Here is a 6255-nt window from a genome sequence, read left to right on the forward strand (position 1 = left end):
TACTTTCTTGTGCTCTTCTTTGTGTATTTCCACCTCTTCACAAGCTTCTTCAATTTCAACCTTTTCCCCTTTTTCACTTGGCTTGGTGTTGTCTTCAAGAACTTCATCTTGTCCAATGGAAGGTGATTCAATTTTGGATAGGAATTCATTAATGAATGAATCCATCTCTTGATCAACCTCTTCGTATTCTTCAATTTCGATATACACCATGCCAACGTTTTCCTCTTGGTAGATCTCTTTTGATTCACTCTCTTCTTCATTGTTCACCAAGGGTATGGGAGGTTGTGCACACTCTTTTGTAACTTCAACTTTATGTCCAATGGGAGAGGATTCCATTGTAAAGAGAAATTCATCCATGATTGAATCCATCTCTTGATAAGCCTCTTCCAAGTCTCCAACGATGACATGCCTTGGAGGTTGCACACCCTCCTCAACATCAATATCAAGCTTCTTGGAAGAGTTCTCCATGATGCTACATTCCCATGGACTTTCAATATCTCCTAAATCTTCGACCACTTCTTCCTTTTCTTCAATAATCATGGCTTCCTATAGTTGCTCCAATACAAAATGGCATCCCTCATCCCCCACCGGAGTTTCCAATCTCTCCTTCATGCTACACTCTTCAATTGATTTTTTACATGTGGTCACGGAAGTACCTTGAGTCTTCAAACGTTGGTGGGCTAAAGTATGTACCACCTTGGTCAAATTGGTCACAAACTCAAATGTATCCCGCTTCATGGCTTCTTGTCCTTGAAGTAACAAAGTGAGAGGATCGTCTATTAGGGTTTGGGGTGAGTAAGAAGGTCCATTATTTTGGAGAGAGGGTTCATAATGGGAAGGTGGTTCCTCTTGGTAAGGTTGTGGAGATTGTGTGTATTGAGGTGGTTCTTGGGAGTAATCTTGATAGGGTTGTGGTGGTTCTAAGGGTTCTTGCTCAAAATAGTCATAAAAATATGGTATGGATGATTGGTCATATGATGGATATGGATCATAGGAAGGTGTTTGGTATGGAAAGGCTTGTGAGAATGGTTGAGGTTCATGTTGAGGATGAGATTCATAGGCATATGATGGTGGTTGATTGTTACAAAAAGAGTCACCATAGCCATTGAGTTGACATGCATTAGGATGGTGATTATACCTATAGGTATCCGGAGGTTGTTGCAATAGGAGTAATCAATTCCTTGAGGCTCCTCCCATCTTTGTTGGTTCCATCCATAATGAGTGTCATTATTGAGGTGCACATTTCCTACAACAAAATTAGAACCAAACTCAAAGCCAAAGTGAGAATTCATACTGAGAGAACAAAATAAAACTAACAAAAATTAAGAAACAAACAAAAGATAATCCTATTCACAATATTCACATATGTACAATAACCAATAACACAACACCATTGCAAATCCCCGGCAACGGCGCCATTTTGATGATTAGATTTTTGACGGTTTAGAATTTCTCAAATAAAATCTCGTCGAAGTATAGTTTCTAAACCAAGCAATAATCCTTTCATACAAAAAGTTGTTTGTCACTAAAACAAACCCCTAAATTTATAAACCGAAGTATTCAAACCTCGGGTCGTTCTCCCTAGGAATTGCAATAAAGTGTCTTGTTATTGGTTTGAGTTGTTTTGGGATTTTGATGAGAGGCATGAAAGTAAATGGCAATGAAAAATTATCAATCAACAAGGGAATTAGATAACTCAAGAGTCACTAATTACTCTACCTAGGCCAAGAGGAACAAAACCTACACTAAAATCCAACCAAGCATTTCATCAAACACTTGGAAGGTACAAAAGAAAAGCATAGTAAATTGAGAACAAGAATAGAATCTAACAACAATTATTGCAATGAATTAACAACAAAAATCAAGGAAATCACAATTATCATGAATTACCTCAAATTGCATTATTGAAAGAAAACAAAGGAACAACAATCTATCCAAAACAAAATGAAGAATTACAATTATTAGAGCACATAACTAGAAAGAGGAAGAGGAGAAGATTAAGAGTTGATAAAGGAAAGGTGAATTAAAGCATGAATTAAACCTAGATCTAAGAAGAGAGATTAACCTAAACCTAATCCTAATTCTAGAGAGAAGTGAGAGCTTCTCTCTCTAAAACTAACTCTAAACTAATCCTAATTATGCTATATGCTTCCCTAGATTCAATAATGATGATCATGATGCCCTCCCCTCAATCCTTGATCCTTTTATCCCTTCCTATCAGCAATTGGCGCCAAAAATGGGTTTAGAAACCCTCTCAAATCTCCAGGCACGTGTTGCTTTAAGGAAGTCATGTGCAGTCATCGACGCGTGCGCGCACGGTACGCGTGCGCGTCCCTGGCCGATTCTGCAATGTGCGCGCGAGCGCCTTGTGCGCGTGCGCGTGCTTGGCCGAGATCAATTCCTTGGCTTTTTGTGCTTCTCTCCACTTGCATGCTTCCTTCCTTGCTTCCTTTGATCCATGCCTAGCGCTTCTCTCCATTTGCATGCTTCCTTCCTTGCTCCTTTGATCCATGCCTAGCCTATTTCAATCCTGGAATTACTAGCAAACACATCAAGGCATCTTATGGAATCAAGGAGAAATTAGAATTCATCAAAATAAGGCTTAAAAAGCATGTTTTTACACTTAAGCATAAATATGGGAGAGATAACAAAACCATGCTAATTCATAGGCTAAATGTGACGAAAGGTTATCAAAATACTCTAAATTCAATACAAGATAAACCCTAAAAATGGGGTTTATCAGTCAGCCAGTAGAATCCTGCTCGGATTACTTTCCTGGCTAGTGACCTTGCTCCGAGATGATTTCCGCAGATTCCACTGTGGACTTCCTCTAACACCTCGGTGGTTTTTGAGGTCGGTACGCACTTTAACAATGGTTTTGATATCCCCCCTTCTGTAGAGAATATTTCTCACCAAGGTGTAGTGTTGTGCTTCCCTTCGGATCTTCTTAGCCTCTTTCTCCTCCTTGGGGAGGGTGTCGAATTTCATGTATTCGACCAAGGGGTTCATCCATCCGAGATTTAATCCGACCTTCAAAGATTTCTTGTTTGTCTTCTATTTTTACCACTGAGGGTTCCTGGAGAGTTTCTTGGATCAGGCTTCTGTTATTTTCTCCTGACTTGGTACTTGCTAACTTGGATAGGGCGTCTGCTCTGCTATTCAGATCCCGAGTTATGTGCTTGACCTCGATTTCTGCGAAGCGCCCAAGGTGTTCCAGAGTTTTTTCCAAGTACCTCTTCATATTTGGGTCCTTTGCCTGATATTCTCCACTTATTTGGGAGGTCACCACTTATGAGTCGCTGTATATCATCACCTTTGTAGCACCGACTTCTTCTGCCAGCTTCAATCCATCAATCAAGGCTTCATACTCTGCCTGATTATTTGAAGCTGGGAATTCAAATTTTAGGGAAACCTCTATCTGGGTTCCTCTTTCATCTACCAATATTATGCCTGCACCGCTTCCTGTTTTGTTGGAGGATCCATCTACATAGAGTTCCCATGTAGTTGGTTTTTCCTCTTGATCCCCTGCGTATTCTGCAACGAAGTCGGCGAGGCATTGGGCTTTAATCGCCGTCCGAGTTTCATATCTCAAATCAAACTCAGAGAGCTCTATTGTCCATTGAACCATTCTCCCTGCAACATCCGTCTTTTGGAGGATTTGCTTCATGGGTTGGTTCGTACGGACTCTTATTGTGTGAGCTTGAAAGTAAGGCCGTAGCCTTCGTGAGGCTATTATTAGGGAGTAGGCAAACTTCTCTAGTTTGCTGTACCTTAGCTCAGGGCCTTGTAGAACTTTACTGATGAAATATACTGGATGTTGGCCGACCTCGTCTTCTCTTATCAGGGCTGATGAGACAGCCTTGTCTGCTACAGATAAGTATAGGACGAGGTCTTTTCCAGCTACGGGTCGGGTCAGAATAGGAGGTTGGCTTAAGAATATTTTGAACTCCTGGAACGCCTCCTCGCATTCAGGGGTCCATTCAAACTGACATCCCTTTCTCAATAAGGAGAACATTGGAAGGGATTTTAGTGCTGATCCTGCCAAAAATCTGGAGAGGGCTGCAAGTCGGCCATTCAACTGTTGGACCTCTCTCAAACAAGTCGGTCTTTTCATCTCCAGGATGGCTCTACACTTATCGGGATTGGCTTCGATCCCTCTTTGTGTTAGCATAAATTCTAGAAATTTCCCTGCCTCCACCGCAAAGGCACACTTTGCGGGATATAGCCTCATCCCGTGCAGCCTTATGGTGTCAAAGACTTGTGAGAGGTCTGACAAGAGGTCGACTTCTTTCTTGGTCTTTACCAACATATCGTCGATGTATACTTCCATTAGGTTCCCAAGGTGAGAAGCAAACACCTTATTCATCAACCTTTAGTATGTGGCCTCTGCATTTTTCAATCCAAATGGCATGACCACGTAACAGAAATTAGTTCTGGGTGTGATGAATGATGTCTTCTCCTGGTCTGGCTCGTACATCGGGATTTGGTTATACCCCGAGTAGGCATCCTTGAACGACAAGTATTGATACCCCGAGCTAGAGTCTACTAGGTTATCGATGCTTGGCAGTGGATAAGGGTCCTTGGGACATGCCTTATTTAGGTTGGTATAGTCCACACACATTCTCCATTTGCCATTTTGTTTTTTGACCAGCACTACATTGGCTAGCCATGTTGGGTACTTGACTTCTCTGATGAAGCCGGCTTCCAGGAGCGCCTGTACTTGCTCCTCCACTACTAGGGCTCGTTCTGGGCCGAGCTTATGTCTTCTTTGTTGTACAGGTTGGGATCCCGGATAGACCGAGAGCTTATGGGACATGAACTCGGGGTCTATCCCAGGCATGTCGGAGGCCTTCCAGGCGAAGAGATCGGAGTTATCTCTTAGGAGCTTAGTCAACTCTTGTTTTAGGGTTTCCCCTAGGTTGGCTCCTATGTGAGTATTTTTTCCTTCCTCTTCGCTGACCTATATTTTCTCGGTTTTTCCTCCCAGTTGTGGTCGCAGCTCTTCTCTAGCCCTTACGCCACCGAGCTCTATTGTGTTAACTTCTTTGCCTTTTCCTCTTAGGTTTAGGCTTTCATTGTAGTATTTTCTTGCCAACTTTTGATCTCCCCTAACCGTTTCTATCCCCGCTGAAGTTGGGAATTTCATGCAAAGGTGGGGAGTGGATACCACTGCTCCGAGTCGATTTAGAGTAGCTCTGCCGATTAAAGCATTATATGCTGACCCCACATCGATGACTATGAAGTCTATACTCAGAGTTTTTGACTTTTCCCCCTTTCCAAAAGTGGTGTGGAGGGGCAAAAATCTCAGTGGTTTTATCGGCGTGTCCCCTAATCCGTATAAGGTGTCGGGGTAGGCTCTTAATTCTTTCTCATCCAACCCTAGTTTGTCAAAAGCGGGCTTAAAAAGGATGTTCGCTGAGCTTCCTTGGTCTACTAGGGTTCTGTGGAGATGGGCATTTGCCAGGATCATAGTTATTACTACTGGATCATCGTGTCCAGGGATTATTCCTTGCCCATCTTCTTTTGTGAATGAAATGGTAGGGAGGTCGGATGATTCCTCTCCGACCTGGTAGATTCTTTTGAGATGTCTTTTGCGAGAGGATTTGGTGAGCCCCCTCCCGCGAACCCCCCTGAGATCATATGGATATGTCTCTCCGGAGTCTGCGGTAGTGGGTCTCTTCTATCCATATCATCTCGCTTTTTCTTTCCATGACTGTCCGACCTTTCTATGAGATACCTGTCAAGCCGACCTTCTCTAGCCAGCTTTTCTATCACATTTTTAAGGTTGTAGCAGTCGTTTGTGGAGTGACCATATATTTTATGGTACTCACAGTAGTCGCTGCGGCTTCCCCCTTTTTTATTTTTAATGGGTCTAGGGGGCGGCAGCCTTTCAGTGTTATAAATCTCTCTGTATACATCCACTATAGAAACTTTCAGAGGAGTATAAGAGTGGTATTTTCTTGGCCTCTCGAGACCGAGTTCTTCCTTTTTCTTGGTTTCCCTCTCCTTTTCTTTTGTTGAAGGAGGGTGTCCAGGTCGCCAACTCAGGTCTCTCAGCTTAGCATTTTCCTCCATATTGATATACTTTTCAGCTCTTTCCTGTACATCACTTAGAGAGACGGGGTGTCTTTTAGATATGGACTGTGAGAAGGGACCTTCTCTAAGTCCGTTGACTAGCCCCATTATGACTGCCTCTGTGGGCAGGTTCTGAATCTCTAAACATGCTTTGTTGAACCTTTTCATATAGGCTCGTAA

The sequence above is a fragment of the Arachis duranensis genome, chromosome 4 (assembly GCF_000817695.3).
Source record: "Arachis duranensis cultivar V14167 chromosome 4, aradu.V14167.gnm2.J7QH, whole genome shotgun sequence".
NCBI classification, from domain to species: domain Eukaryota; kingdom Viridiplantae; phylum Streptophyta; class Magnoliopsida; order Fabales; family Fabaceae; genus Arachis; species Arachis duranensis.